This window comes from Lepisosteus oculatus, chromosome 14 (assembly GCF_040954835.1).
Source record: "Lepisosteus oculatus isolate fLepOcu1 chromosome 14, fLepOcu1.hap2, whole genome shotgun sequence".
In the NCBI taxonomy this organism is placed as follows: Eukaryota; Metazoa; Chordata; class Actinopteri; order Semionotiformes; family Lepisosteidae; genus Lepisosteus; species Lepisosteus oculatus.
Genome location: NC_090709.1, coordinates 48,460,966 through 48,476,060, shown reverse-complemented (window position 1 = coordinate 48,476,060; position 15,095 = coordinate 48,460,966). Strand labels below are relative to the sequence as shown.

The window sequence follows — 15,095 nt, the reverse complement described above, 5'->3', positions numbered from 1 at the left end:
TGATGCTGCCACCACCATGTTTGACAGTGGGGATGGTGTGTTGAGGGTGATGAGCTGTGTTGCTTTTACGCCAAACATATCGTTTTGCATTGTGGCCAAAAAGTTCGATTTTGGTTTCATCTGACCAGAGCACCTTCTTCCACATGTTTGGGGTGTCTCCCAGGTGGCTTGTGGCAAACTTTAGACGAGACTTTTTATGGATATCTTTGAGAAATGGCTTTCTTCTTGCCACTCTTCCATAAAGGCCAGATTTGTGCAGTGTAAGACTGATTGTTGTCCTATGGACAGACTCTCCCACCTCAGCTGTAGTTCTCTGCAGTTCATCCAGAGTGATCATGGGCCTCTTGGCTGCATCTCTGATCAGTCTTCTTCTTGTCTGAGCTGAAAGTTTAGAGGGACGGCCAGGTCTTGGTAGATTTGCAGTGGTCTGATACTCCTTCCATTTCAAGATGATCGCTTGCACAGTGCTCCTTGGGATGTTTGAAGCTTGGGAAATCTTTTTGTATCCAAATCCGGCTTTAAACTTCTCCACAACAGTATTACGGACCTGCCTGGTGTGTTCCTTGGTCTTAATGATGCTCTCTGAGCTTTCAACAGAACCTTGAGACTATCACAGAGCAGGTGCATTTATACAGAGACTTGATTATACACAGGTGGATTCTATTTATCACCATCAGTCATTTAGGACAACATTGGATCATTCAGAAATCCTCGCTGAACTTCTGGAGTGAGTTTGCTGCACTGAAAGTAAAGGGGCCGAATAATTTTGCACGCCCCACTTTTCATTTTTTTATTAGTTAAAAAAGTTTCAAAAATCCAATAGATTTCGTTCCACTTCACAATTGTGTCCCACTTGTTGGTGATTCTTCACATAAAATAAAAAATTTATATCTTTATGTTTGAAGCCTGAAATGAGGCAAAAGGTTGAAAAGTTCAAGGGGGCCGAATACTTTCGCAAGGCACTGTAGCTATTTCAAACCCGCGTTTCAGAAAAGGCACGGCTTTTCTAAATAGCGCTCTGAAAATACCCCCGATACCAGCGCCGTACTGAACCGGTAGCCCTGAAAATCCTGGTAATCCATAACCAGCCTGTTGTTTGTAGTAGTGCGTATACAGAGAAGGATCCCCTAGCTCTTGATGACCGTCATCCTTTTAGATGTTTGACGCTTTCACAGGTCTGAAATGCAGCTTGACGATGACCTTTCCAAATGCAAATGACACGTGTTCGTTTTGATCCGTCTTTATTTCAATAGTGATGTTGTTAAAATGGTCGATGCTCACCGGCACGTAATGGGGTTTGTCGTACAATACTGTGACGAATTCACCATCCACGCCTCTGAAGGGCACACAACGCAAAAGCGGTGCGTAGACGTCGCCTACTAACTGGTGTTCTATGATATCGGTGTATATATACATGGTGTTAAATCCGCCAGTCATATCGACGGGGTGCGGTGATTTTACACCCGCTACACCCGAATTGAAACCCAACATTCGCGCTAGGCGATTACGCAGCTGCATAACAAACCGTTTATCACTAACAATCCTTACCGACCGGCTAATGGGGTTGTATTTAAGACTTACAGCCGATAACTTGGATTTTTCAGCAGCCCGTTTCATTTCATGCAAGAGCTGCTCGATGTTGCCGTAGTACCCTCTCGGTAAGGTACAGGTCCAGATAGTCTTGAGCTCCTCGCTGATGAACAGAAAAACTTCGTCTTCATCAAAAGTGTTTAGTGTATTCGGATAGTGTAGTTCGACCAGGCCCACTTCCCAGCCCCCGTCCAGGTCAATCGCCTTTGCCAGATGCTCTGTGAAGCAGGCGTTAGTGTTCTTTGGAAACATCTTTGAGGATGAATTACTGGCCAGCGTCACATAGAAACCATTGGGGTTCATTTTTCACCACCTCTATATGTCTCGGACCTCAGAAGCCTTCACCCAACTATTGAATTTATCGCTCCAGCCACGCCACTTTACCAAAAGCTGTTTGTTTTTGCCACGACCCCTGGTTGCTAAAATCGTTTGGATGCGGTAGACGTTCTCAACATCCGGGTTTATCTTCTGTAGCTCTTCGGCATAGAAGGAACCCTTAATATCGTCGCCTGCGTAGTCCTGCAGTTTGTAATAGGGTCTCAGAGCCGCGGACCGCTCTTTGACAATGAAAATTTCATCTGTGAAGGTCTGTTCATATCCCTTCTCAAACACTCCCTTTATTTTGGACACCCGCACGCGATCACCCACATTAAATGAAAACTTTGACGGTTTTCTCTTAAAGTGCGCGTCATAGACCGTTCTCCACACCTCAAGGGAGTTGTCGGGCGTAAAAGAAGCCGGGGTTCGTTTAATAGTCGTGTGGTAACTATGGTTATAAGCGTAAATAAGATCTGAAAGGACGTCGATATAACGAAAGGTGTTTTTGTGTGTCGGGTACCTCCACATTTTTGTTTTAATAGTTCTGTTAAACCTCTCGACCACACTAGCCTTCACATCGCTGGCCGTATTGAAATGTTCAATATTCTCACGTTTGAGAAAATTTTGGAAGGTCCTGTTAAGAAATTCTTTACCCTCGTCCGTTTGTAGCTTTTAAGGAGCACGCCCCTCTTGCAGTATATTTCGGAAAGCGCCTGTCACGGCCCCACCAGTCTTGGTTTTCAGCGGCACGGCCCAAGCGTATTTAGACAGCATGTCTATACACATTAAGATGTAACAGAAACCGTCGTTGAACGCGTGGTGTTCTCTCATGTCCACCAAGTCGGCCTGCCACTGCCAGTCCATTTCGGACACCAGCGTCCTGTTTCTCTTAAAACGTACGCGCGCCGGCTTGTGCAGCGTATAAGCAGCCTGGCCGGACAGCAACTCGACCACCCGGCCACAGCTGGCACCGCGCACACCCCGGGATCTCGCGGCCCGCAACAGACCCCCTGCGCCGCCGTAACTGCCCAATTTCCTAGGGTTATAATAGAGCGCACTCAACCCCGCGGCAGACATGCTCCCCATTCCGAACCAATACACACTCGCACACACCCAGGGATGCGCCGGCTGGGGGCTTTGGGACCCCGAGGTGCCGGGGCGACCGGCCGGTGGGGGTTCCGAACCACACCATTGGCTCCTGAGGGGGCGGGACATGCACAAATAACAACACGCCATTGGATGGCTGGGGGGCGGGACAACCAAACACCGCGGACGACCATTGGATGGAAAAGGGGGCGTGGTACCTGTCAAAAGTTTGACGAAAGGTGTCGCTTTATACTACTAACACGCAAGAGAGTTGTCACTCAGAGTGTCGAAGGGTCGATGTATACTGGGGCTCAGTTGAAATGCAACGTCAGGACTTTTCCGAATTATGTCACACGAAGAGAGCACAGCCCTTTCCGCCCTGCTGCGTGTGTCTCGGTAACTCGCTGTGATCGTATAGTGGTCAGTACTTTGCGTTGTGGCCGCAACAACCCCGGTTTGAATCCGGGTCACGGCAGAATAGGGGCGTCTGCTTTTACTACTCGCACGAATGAAGGCAAAAAAAAAAGCCAATCGATGTGAACGAACGGCGCTTTACAGAGGAGTACTGCCTGACTGGATCGTTGATGAACGACAGAGGCCACTCCGACCTCTTCTCGGTTTTCTTCAATGACTTACTAAGGATCTTCTTCACATTCGCCCATGCAGGGGAAGCCAGTTACACCAAAGCAAACGCAGGAAAGTGCATTTCAAGCAGAGACCAGGAGGGACTTGTTTACACCGAGAGTGGGCGGAGAATGGAACAATGCGCCCAGCCCTGTTGCTGGAGCCGATTCTTGATGAGCTCTTGGGCTCACTAAGAGGCCCCCGCTGGATCCTAATCTTTCTGTTGTTCTTGCAGGTCCTGCGCTGCTTTTGAGCTGACAGAGCTCGTCCTGGTCTGTCGACACAGCCCAATTGCAAATGATCGGCTCCGCGTACAAAAGGAACGTGCGTTTGGTACAAGAGTGCACGAAGGCACCGGAAATACATTGGGAACAAATGAGCTGTCGCTCAAGACCTCTGTGAAGTACAGGAGCGTGCAAAACGAGGCTGTTTCCGCCCGGTCTCGGACCGGGGACCTTTCGCGTGTTAGGCGAACGTGATAGCCGCTACACTACGGAAACCTGCAGGGACCGCTGCTGGTGTCTCGCTTGCGTTTCGGGCTGAGAAAGGGACGCGTCACTTTAGGCAGGGGGCGCTGGAGAGAGGAACAAAGGGCGCGATGAAACAAAATACCGAAACCCGGGATCTTTAGATCTTCAGTCTAACGCTCTCCCAGCTGAGCTATTTCAGCAGTGCGCAAAGCCCACAGCCACCTGCTCCAGCCTTCCTGTGTTGTGGCATGAGCGCACCAAGAGTAGCGGGAGAGTGTTGCAGGAACGTCACTCAGAAGGAAAGCCACCCAGCTGCGCCTTCTGAGCTCTGTCCAGCGCATCTTCCTCGCATGGACTCCTGCCTGCGACGGGCAGGAAACAATTAGCAAGAACAGAACGACACCCCATGGGTGTCTCATGACCGCACCTTAGGTTGTGACAAGTGCAGGTGTGAGGGGTTGCCGGGCTACTTTGGAGCAGAGTTTGGGCGGAGGGGGGGCGGGAAAGCAGACAAAGAGGTGACACCTCAAGGTCTGCACGATCACAGCTCTCCGCCGCCCCAGGCTTCCGCTCGATAAGCTACTGGACACACCCGCCCCTCCTCACACAGACCGTGGAAAAGCCCCCGAGTGGGAGGGCTCTCTCTTCCTCCCAGGAGCTCTTGGACAGGACGCACAGACAGGGCGCGGGGAGCCGCCGCCTGCAAACACGGCTCCAGGCGGGACTCCACTCCGCAGGAGCCGCAGAGCAGAGGAGATGAGGGCAGCTTAGCTCCTGTGCAGAGACCTGAGCTGTTGTTGCTGTGGATGCTGTCTTTTCTGCACTCGGGGTAGGAGTGAATTGAGTTGCCCTTAGAAATGAAGCAGAGCACTTCAACGGCACGGGTGTGTGTGTGTGTGTGCGCCCTGGTGATTCTGGGAGACAGATCGAACCTGGGCTAAAAGAGAGGGGGCTTAGCCCTCTTCCATTTGCTAGTTCAAAGTTGTACAACCCATTTGTATCTGCTAGGCGGCGCAGTCGTCGTGCACAAAGAACACTTTGAAAAGCGTCAAAGGCAAGTCATTCCGAGTTGGTCGTTTGTGTTTTCCGTTCAGACGCGAAATGCTGAAATGATCTCTCGGCTCCTCGGTTGTCATTTCTGCTCCGTAAAGGGATCACAGCACGCGTCGGCTTCCAGCATGCTGGGTCGGGACACGATGCCGGGGGTTGGAGAGAGTGATGTCTTCCTCGTTAGTATAGTGGCAAGTATCCCCGCCTGTCACGCGGGAGACCGGGGTTCGATTCCCCGACGGGGAGTAGCTTTTCTTTCACCTCCTTAGAGAAATGACTGCCTTTCACTTCTCTGTTTTCTTTCACAGCGTCGTGCACCTTTTCATTGCTCCCCCTTTCAGAGCCTCCGCACGGCACACGACTCGACATCAGGAAGCACATTGAAGTGAAAGCAGGAAGCGCTGCGAAATGCACTGTGCAGATCCCGCCACACTAAGAGGTGAGTGGGTCTGTTCGATGCACAAAGAACGCTTTGAGAAGCGTCAAAGGCAAGTCATTCCGAGTTGGTCGTTTGTGTTTTCCGTTCAGACGCGAAATGCTGAAATGATCTCTCGGCTCCTCGGTTGTCATTTCTGCTCCGTAAAGGAATCACAGCACGCGTCGGCTTCCAGCACGGTGGGTCGGGACACGATGCCTGGGGTCGGAGAGAGCGATGTCTTCCTCGTTAGTATAGGACCTGTCACCGGTCCCCACCTGTCACGCGGGAGACTGGGGTACATCAGGACGCGCCTTGAAGTGAAAGCAGGATGCGCTGTGACATGCACTGTGCAGATCCCGCCACACTAAGAGGTGGGTCCAGTGGGTCTGTTCGATCACAGCGCTAGGCGAATCCCCAATCCCCTTTTGTGCCTGGCGACAAAAGATGTCTGTTTCCGCCCGGTTTCGAACTGGGGACCTTTCGCGTGTGAGGCGAACGTGATAACCACTACACTACGGAAACGGTGGTAAGACGTGCCCAGCGGCCCAGTGCTGAGCTTCGCCAATGCGATTCAGCTGCTTCCAGTGCCTTTATTGGAGTGCGCTGATGGACCGTGCTCTCTCTCCAGAGACCAGCACGCCTGTCATGGACGGAGCAGGAAAGGCGGCGCCACATTCTACAGCCCTCTCCACGCAATCGACGAAATCGGGCTACTGAAGTGGAGAAAATCGCCTCTCCAGAAAGTGCAAATATCATCTTGGAGACTATAAATCCTATTGCCGAAGGTCAGCCCTGTCTACCAGAGTAACCCTCCCACAGCGATGATCAGCTCGTCTCACACGCGAGAAGTTTCGGTTGGAAACAAGCGCCCCCTCTTCTCGCACGTTTTGCACGTTCGAGTAGTTTTAATGCGGCTCTTTCGTACACGGTGCTGATCTTTTGGAAAGCAGGAGGCAAAACCGAGTCGAACCGCCTGGGTGAAAACCAGGAACCCTAACAGCTAGACTATATGGCAGCGAACAACCATGCTGTTCCCGGCATCATGCAAGCAAACTACATAAATATGAGAAAACACGCAAGAGAGTTGTCACTCAGAGTGTCGAAAGGTCGATGTATACTGGGCCTCAGTTGAAATGCAACGTCAGGACTTTTCCGAATTATGTCACACGAAGAGAGCACAGCCCTTTCCGCTCTGCCGCGTGTGTCTCGGTAACTCGCTGTGATCGTATAGTGGTCAGTACTTTGCGTTGTGGCCGCAACAACCCCGGTTCGAATCCGGGTCACGGCAGAATAGGGGCGTCTGCTTTTACTACTCGCACGAATGAAGGCAAAAAAAAAGCCAATCGATGTGAACGAACGGCGCTTTACAGAGGAGTACTGCCTGACTGGATCGTTGATGAACGACAGAGGCCACTCCGACCTCTTCTCGGTTTTCTTTAATGACTTACTAAGGATCTTCTTCACATTCGCCCATGCAGGGGAAGCCAGTTACACCAAAGCAAATGCAGGAAAGTGCATTTCAAGCAGAGACCAGGAGGGACTTGTTTACACCGAGAGTGGGCGGAGAATGGAACAATGCGCCCAGCCCTGTTGCTGGAGCCGATTCTTGATGAGCTCTTGGGCTCACTAAGAGGCCCCCGCTGGATGCTAATCTTTCTGTTGTTCTTGCAGGTCCTGCGCTGCTTTTGAGCCGACAGAGCTCGTCCTGGTCTGTCGGCAAAGCCCAATTGCAAATGATCGGCTCCGCGTACAGAAGGAACGTGCGTTTGGTACAAGAGTGCACGAAGGCACCGGAAATACATTGGGAACAAATGAGCGGTCGCTCAAGACCTCTGTGAAGTACAGGAGCGTGCAAAACGAGGCTGTTTCCGCCCGGTCTCGAACCGGGGACCTTGCCCGTGTTAGGCGCACGTGATAGCCGCTACACTACGGAAACCTGCAGGGATCGCTGCTGGTGTCTCGCTTGCGTTTCGGGCTGAGAAAGGGACGCGTCACTTTAGGCAGGTGGCGCCGGAGAGAGGAACAAAGGGCGCGATGAAACAAAATGCCGAAACCCGGGATCGAACCAGGAACCTTTAGATTTTCAGTCTAACGCTCTCCCAACTGAGCTATTTCGGCAGTGCGCAAACCCCACAGCCACCTGCTCCAGCCTTCCTGTGTTGTGACATGAGCGCACCAAGAGTAGCGGGAGAGTGTTGCAGGAACGTCACTCAGAAGGAAAGCCACCCAGCTGCGCCCTCTGAGCTCTGTCCAGCGCATCTTCCTCGCATGGACTCCTGCCTGCGACGGGCAGGAAACAATTAGCAAGAACAGAACGACACCCCATGGGTGTCTCATGACCGCACCTTAGGTTGTGACACGTGCAGGTGTGAGGGGTTGCCGGGCTACTTTGGAGCAGAGCTTGGGGGGAGGGGGGCAGACAAAGAGGTGACACCTCAAGGTCTGCACGATCACAGCTCTCCGCCGCCCCAGGCTTCCGCTCGATAAGCTACTGGACACACCCGCCCCTCCTCACACAGACCGTGGAAAAGCCCCCGAGTGGGAGGGCTCTCTCTTCCTCCCAGGAGCTCTTGGACAGGACGCACAGACAGGGCGCGGGGAGCCGCCGCCTGCAAACACGGCTCCAGGCGGGACTCCACTCCGCAGGAGCCGCAGAGCAGAGGAGATGAGGGCAGCTTAGCTCCTGTGCAGAGACCTGAGCTGTTGTTGCTGTGGATGCTGTCTTTTCTGCACTCGGGGTAGGAGTGAATGTTGAGTTGCCCTTAGAAATGAAGCAGAGCACTTCAATGGCACGGGTGTCTGTGCGCGCCCTGGTGATTCTGGGAGACAGATCGAACCTGGGCTAAAAGAGAGGGGGCTTAGCCCTCTTCCATTTGCAAGTTCAAAGTTGTACAACCCATTTGTATCTGCTAGGCGGCGCAGTCGTCGTGCACAAAACGCTTTGAAAAGCGTCAAAGGCAAGTCATTCCGAGTTGGTCGTTTGTGTTTTCCGTTCAGATGCGAAATGCTGAAATGATCTCTCGGCTCCTCGGTTGTCATTTCTGCTCCGTAAAGGGATCACAGCACGCGTCGGCTTCCAGCATGCTGGTTGGGGACACGATGCCGGGGGTTGGAGAGCGTGATATCTTCCTCGTTAGTATAGTGGCAAGTATCCCCGCCTGTCACGCGGGAGACCGGGGTTCGATTCCCCGACGGGGAGTAGCTTTTCTTTCACCTCCTTAGAGAAATGACTGCCTTTCACTTCTCTGTTTTCTTTCACAGCGTCGTGCACCTTTTCATTGCTCTACCTTTCAGAGCCTCCGCACGGCACACGACTCGACATCAGGAAGCACATTGAAGTGAAAGCAGGAAGCGCTGTGACATGCACTGTGCAGATCCCGCCACACTAAGAGGTGAGTGGGTCTGTTCGATGCACAAAGAACGCTTTGAGAAGCGTCAAAGGCAAGTCATTCCGAGTTGGTCGTTTGTGTTTTCCGTTCAGACGCGAAATGCTGAAATGATCTCTCGGCTCCTCGGTTGTCATTTCTGCTCCGTAAAGGAATCACAGCACGCGTCGGCTTCCAGCACGGTGGGTCGGGACACGATGCCGGGGGTCGGAGAGAGCGATGTCTTCCTCGTTAGTATAGGACCTGTCACCTGTCCCCACCTGTCACGCGGGAGACTGGGGTACATCAGGACGCGCCTTGAAGTGAAAGCAGGATGCGCTGTGACATGCACTGTGCAGATCCCGCCACACTAAGAGGTGGGTCCAGTTGGTCTGTTCGATCACAGCGCTAGGCGAATCCCCAATCCCCTTTTGTGCCTGGCGACAAAAGATATCTGTTTCTGCCCAGTTTCAAACCGGGGACCTTTCGCGTGTGAGGCGAACGTGATAACCACTACACTACGGAAACGGTGGTAAGACGTGCCCAGCGGCCCAGTGCTGAGCTTCGCCAATGCGATTCAGCTGCTTCCAGTGCCTTTATTGGAGTGCGCTGATGGACCGTGCTCTCTCTCCAGAGACCAGCACGCCTGTCATGGACGGAGCAGGAAAGGTGGCGCCACATTCTACAGCCCTCTCCACGCAATCGACGAAATCGGGCTACTGAAGTGGAGAAAATCGCCTCTCCAGAAAGTGCAAATATCATCTTGGAGACTATAAATCCTATTGCCGAAGGTCAGCCCTGTCTACCAGAGTAACCCTCCCACAGCGATGATCAGCTCGTCTCACACGCGAGAAGTTTCGGTTGGAAACAAGCGCCCCCTCTTCTCGCACGTTTTGCACGTTCGAGTAGTTTTAATGCGGCTCTTTCATACACGGTGCTGATCTTTTGGAAAGCAGGAGGCAAAACCTAGTGGAACCGCCTGGGTGAAAACCAGGAACCCTAACAGCTAGACTATATGGCAGCGAACAACCATGCTGTTCCCGGCATCATGCAAGCAAACTACATAAATATGAGAAAACACGCAAGAGAGTTGTCACTCAGAGTGTCGAAGGGTCGATGTATACTGGGGCTCAGTTGAAATGCAACGTCAGGACTTTTCCGAATTATGTCACACGAAGAGAGCACAGCCCTTTCCACCCTGCCACGTGTGTCTCGGTAACTCGCTGTGATCGTATAGTGGTCAGTACTTTGCGTTGTGGCCGCAACAACCCCGGTTCGAATCCGGGTCACGGCAGAATAGGGGCGTCTGCTTTTACTACTCGCACGAATGAAGGCAAAAAAAAAGCCAATCGATGTGAACGAACGGCGCTTTACAGAGGAGTACTGCCCGACTGGATCGTTGATGAACGACAGAGGCCACTCCGACCTCTTCTCGGTTTTCTTCAATGACTTACTAAGGATCTTCTTCACATTCGCCCATGCAGGGGAAGCCAGTTACACCAAAGCAAACGCAGGAAAGTGCATTTCAAGCAGAGACCAGGAGGGACTTGTTTACACCGAGAGTGGGCGGAGAATGGAACAATGCGCCCAGCCCTGTTGCTGGAGCCGATTCTTGATGAGCTCTTGGGCTCACTAAGAGGCCCCCGCTGGATGCTAATCTTTCTGTTGTTCTTGCAGGTCCTGCGCTGCTTTTGAGCCGACAGAGCTCGTCCTGGTCTGTCGGCACAGCCCAATTGCAAATGATCGGCTCCGCGTACAGAAGGAACGTGCGTTTGGTACAAGAGTGCACGAAGGCACCGGAACAAATGACCGGTCGCTCAAGACCTCTGTGAAGTACAGGAGCGTGCAAAACGAGGCTGTTTCCACCCGGTCTCGAACCGGGGACTTTTCACGTGTTAGGCGAACGTGATAGCCGCTACACTACGGAAACCTGAAGGGACCGTTGCTGGTGTCTCGCTTGCGTTTCGGGCTGAGAAAGGGACGCGTCACTTTAGGCAGGGGGCGCTGGAGAGAGGAACAAAGGGCGCGATGAAACAAAATACCGAAACCCGGGATCTTTAGATCTTCAGTCTAACGCTCTCCCAACTGAGCTATTTCAGCGGTGCGCAAAGCCCACAGCCACCTGCTCCAGCCTTCCTGTGTTGTGGCATGAGCGCACCAAGAGTAGCGGGAGAGTGTTGCAGGAACGTCACTCAGAAGGAAAGCCACCCAGCTGCGCCCTCTGAGCTCTGTCCAGCGCATCTTCCTCGCATGGACTCCTGCCTGCGACGGGCAGGAAACAATTAGCAAGAACAGAACGACACCCCATGGGTGTCTCATGACCGCACCTTAGGTTGTGACAAGTGCAGGTGTGAGGGGTTGCCGGGCTACTTTGGAGCAGAGTTTGGGCGGAGGGGGGGCGGGAAAGCAGACAAAGAGGTGACACCTCAAGGTCTGCACGATCACAGCTCTCCGCCGCCCCAGGCTTCCGCTCGATAAGCTACTGGACACACCCGCCCCTCCTCACACAGACCGTGGAAAAGCCCCCGAGTGGGAGGGCTCTCTCTTCCTCCCAGGAGCTCTTGGACACGACGCACAGACAGGGCGTGGGGAGCCGCAGCCTGCAAACACGGCTCCAGGCAGGACTCCACTCCGCAGGAGCCGCAGAGCAGAGGAGATGAGGGCAGCTTAGCTCCTGTGCAGAGACCTGAGCTGTTGTTGCTGTGGATGCTGTCTTTTCTGCACTCGGGGTAGGACATCAGGAAGCACATTGAAGCGCTGCGACATGCACTGTACAGATCCCGCCACTACTGGGCCCGATTTCCCCGGATCGAAACCGGGCGGAAACAGGCCCGTTTCGTTTGTTGCCACGCACACTGTTTAGGGATTCGCCTAGCGCTGTGATCGAACAGACCCACTCACCTCTTAGTGTGGCGGGTCTGCACAGTGGATGTCGCAGCGCATCCTGCTTTCACTTCAATGCATGTCCTGATGAACCCTGGTCTCCCGGGTGACAGGTGGGGATACTTGCCACTATACTAACGACGAAGACATCGCTCTCTGCTTAGTGTGCAAAACACTTACTTGCAGCATTGTGGGTGCTGTGGTTTAAATGCTATTGGTTTGTGAACAGAATACCCACCCCTATCCCAGTACATTGTGCCACATTAAATAAACACACGAGAAAAAGAGATTCAGAACGCAAAGCTGTGTCAGTGTTCTGTGTAAAAAATCGGTTTGAACATCATGGGAGCTGTGTTTAATAAGCTGCTGAGTAAAGAATATTTTAATCTTCTTGCTCTCAGTAGTATTTTGCATATAGTTGACTCTTACCTGAATGAAAACAGGACGTAAAGGAAGGGTTTCAGAATTCAGACAAAGCTTTATTCCCGTTCTTACAGTCTGGGTAATTGGAGACTGCACAGTTATGCTTCCTATGGTCATATACGGGTTTTTCGCATGAAGCCGTATTGAACAGTATTTCTCGCGTTGTGAACTTGTGTATACAGCGGTCCCCCGGGTTCCAGTTAGTGCGTAATTACTCATCGATGAAAAACCGGAGGTTTAAAAAAAGATAATTAGCTCACTGATACTTTGATGTAGAGGCTGTGGAAATATCCACGTCGTGGTCTTTAAAATGCATTTGGTTTGAAGGCGTTCTGTGCTTCCGTTGCGAAGATATGGACAAAAGAATATTCGTGCTTGGTCCAAAAAAATGTAATATAAACGAAAAAGTAAAGGCTGAGAAAGCATTCACAATGTATTTTATGCACAAAGCAAGTATTCTCGCGATTCTAAGAGGTTTCGTGTAAACGCTACAGGCGTGCCAAAATCGTTTTCGAACTTCAAGCTAACTTTACCCCGGTCTGGTACCATAGGTCACGTACAGTAGCTTAAAATCCCAATCATGTTTTTTTTCCTATCTTGTGGTACATAACGTACCATTTCGGACTATCACAAAGGGCTTGATTTCATTAAATGCATGTATTCATTTCCTTTCTGGAAAACTTGTATTTCAAGAAATTCACACAGCTTGCGAGAAATTAAATTCAATTCTTGATTATCAGTGCAGAAGAAATATTGCCAGCTGGCAAAAAAATATTTTTTTTTAACCGGAAAGTTGTGATGTGAGACACGAATCCACCATTCCGTCTGTGTGGCGCATTCGGTTGTTAACTGAAAAGTCGGTGGTTTGAGTCCACCAAAGGACGGGTTTCTGTTGCGATGTAAACATTGTCTTCGCAAAGGTCGATTGGATTTCTCAGCGAAACCTTTACCATTTTAATATTTGCAGGAAATGCGAGTGCTTAACATGTGTCAGAATCACCGGGAAATGTCCAGTTACTGTATGCCCAACATCGCAACTCCCCAGAAAACCATATTCACCCAAGAAAAGAGTTGAAGGATCTGATGAGGTTAGTTATGAAAGTTATGAAAGGAAGTTGATGTGGAGCTGTTAGCCGTAAAAACTCCTTAATGTCCTTAATGTCTTTGATGTCATCAGCGATAAACTGCATTCAGCAAAGATAAAAAGAAAATTATCTTTGCTTACTGCCCTGTCTTTCGGACACCTGAAGAAGGCTCCACAGCCGAAACATTGTGATTCTTTTCTTCTCTTTTCAGCTGGAATAGTCCTTTACTTGTTCCTTTGCAGCCTACGCATGCTGACGCAGCTACCCACCCGATATCTAACATTCTATAATCACAACTATGAATGTCCACTTTGGGTATTTTTTCCATGATTATTTATTATTATTATTTATTCTGTCATTGAAGCATATTTTATGTCATACTGAAGTGTCATAATCACTGAAAAATATTTTTTTTTCATTTAGAAAGTAAGAAAATGATAAATCACTAGGAATTGCATTTAGCCTGTTCTGATCTAGATTTTCTATATACTTTAACATGCCATGTTCACAATGTCACAACTCATAAATGAAACAGTGAAGTGTTGTAATAACAAATGTACATAATGCCGAGACATTGAGATGTTTTGGTAATGAGGAAGGAGGGACATGCAATGTTCACAGGGTCAAATTTATAAAACGCTACAGTAAAATTTCTTGTATTTCGGGATTATGAGAGCCTGTTACATTGTGTCTCACACCTCAGTGTCAGAATTTTGAGACATTTTTATAACCAGGGGTAGGTTCATAGCAATAAGCAGAAAGTGCGATCATCCTTTGCTCATCCTCGGTTAACCATATATTCTCATATGCCATGTTCTGAATGTCCCATTTAAAACTGCTATATTAAAATTAAGACTTTTTATGATCAGAAGGCAAGGTTGTGGTAAATATGCATAAAGTGCAAGTGAACTTATGTTTTGCCTTTGTCTTGTTATTGTGAGTTTTGAAAATTGGTTTTCGATTTTCTGAAATGTGTTTCACACAAAAATGCAATTTGGATAGTCACTACTTATATATTCCCCTTTACTGAGGATATGTACAGTAATCCATCCCGATTAGTACTTTTAAAAATTACTGTAGAGAGTCATCAGAAAGGGAATGAAAACTTGCATTAAACAAAATCAAGCTGCATGTAATCATCCATAGTGATACATTTTGTAAGACAAGACAAGAAGAAAGACACTGCTGGGATTTGAACGCAGAATCTCCTGTTTAATAGGAAAACACTTTAACCAAATCAGCCAAGATGCTGTCAGAGTATTAACATCATGTCTGCATCAGTGATTACAGCTGACTATCGCTGGAGGACAGTTCACTGTGAACAAGTCAGCCTGCATAATGAGGGGAAGAGACCAGCCTCTGTGATGCACTATAGAGTTACACTAACCTTCTATCCAACTGTTCTATGCTGCATTCTACCCTAATGGTAAATATTGATTTCCGTGCGTGTAATATTCATTTTTTTGTCAAATATTATCAAGCACAAATTTTGTTGTTGAAAATAAGCCTTGTGGTTTTCAATGTTGTGATCCTTTTCCCCCACTGTCACCCAAATTGATACACTGTGCTTTGACAATTCTTCAGGCGATATTGTTTAGAGGAGCTCAGTAGAATTAGTTTGCGTATATAAAGTATTTCTTTTCCCTTTAATCCTTTAAAACATATTACATTTTCAAAATATTGTATCTTTCTTCCTACTAATTGTAGCGGCAATGCTTGTTAATAAGACAGAATTAAGTGTTGCTGTGCTTTCCCAAATGAGGCCCCATCTCTCTCTTCATCT

At 49.7% G+C, this 15,095-nt stretch overlaps 8 non-coding genes across 8 annotated transcripts; 4 read left to right on the top strand and 4 right to left on the bottom strand.

Annotated features, from left to right (window-relative positions):
• Positions 1-4,045: 4,045 nt before the first annotated feature.
• trnav-aac (transfer RNA valine (anticodon AAC)) lies at positions 4,046-4,118 on the bottom strand. Its single transcript has one exon. It is a non-coding gene; the product is annotated as a tRNA-Val (tRNA).
• A 1,194-nt stretch (positions 4,119-5,312) lies between these two features.
• Positions 5,313-5,384, top strand: trnad-guc (transfer RNA aspartic acid (anticodon GUC)). Its single transcript has one exon. It is a non-coding gene; the product is annotated as a tRNA-Asp (tRNA).
• Positions 5,385-6,005: 621 nt separating this feature from the next.
• On the bottom strand, positions 6,006-6,078 carry trnav-cac (transfer RNA valine (anticodon CAC)). The gene has a single exon. It is a non-coding gene; the product is annotated as a tRNA-Val (tRNA).
• A 694-nt stretch (positions 6,079-6,772) lies between these two features.
• trnah-gug (transfer RNA histidin (anticodon GUG)) lies at positions 6,773-6,844 on the top strand. Its single transcript has one exon. It is a non-coding gene; the product is annotated as a tRNA-His (tRNA).
• Positions 6,845-7,419: 575 nt separating this feature from the next.
• trnav-aac (transfer RNA valine (anticodon AAC)) lies at positions 7,420-7,492 on the bottom strand. The gene has a single exon. It is a non-coding gene; the product is annotated as a tRNA-Val (tRNA).
• A 109-nt stretch (positions 7,493-7,601) lies between these two features.
• trnaf-gaa (transfer RNA phenylalanine (anticodon GAA)) lies at positions 7,602-7,674 on the bottom strand. Its single transcript has one exon. It is a non-coding gene; the product is annotated as a tRNA-Phe (tRNA).
• A 1,009-nt stretch (positions 7,675-8,683) lies between these two features.
• Positions 8,684-8,755, top strand: trnad-guc (transfer RNA aspartic acid (anticodon GUC)). Its single transcript has one exon. It is a non-coding gene; the product is annotated as a tRNA-Asp (tRNA).
• Positions 8,756-10,143: 1,388 nt separating this feature from the next.
• trnah-gug (transfer RNA histidin (anticodon GUG)) lies at positions 10,144-10,215 on the top strand. Its single transcript has one exon. It is a non-coding gene; the product is annotated as a tRNA-His (tRNA).
• The last annotated feature ends 4,880 nt before the right edge of the window (positions 10,216-15,095 follow it).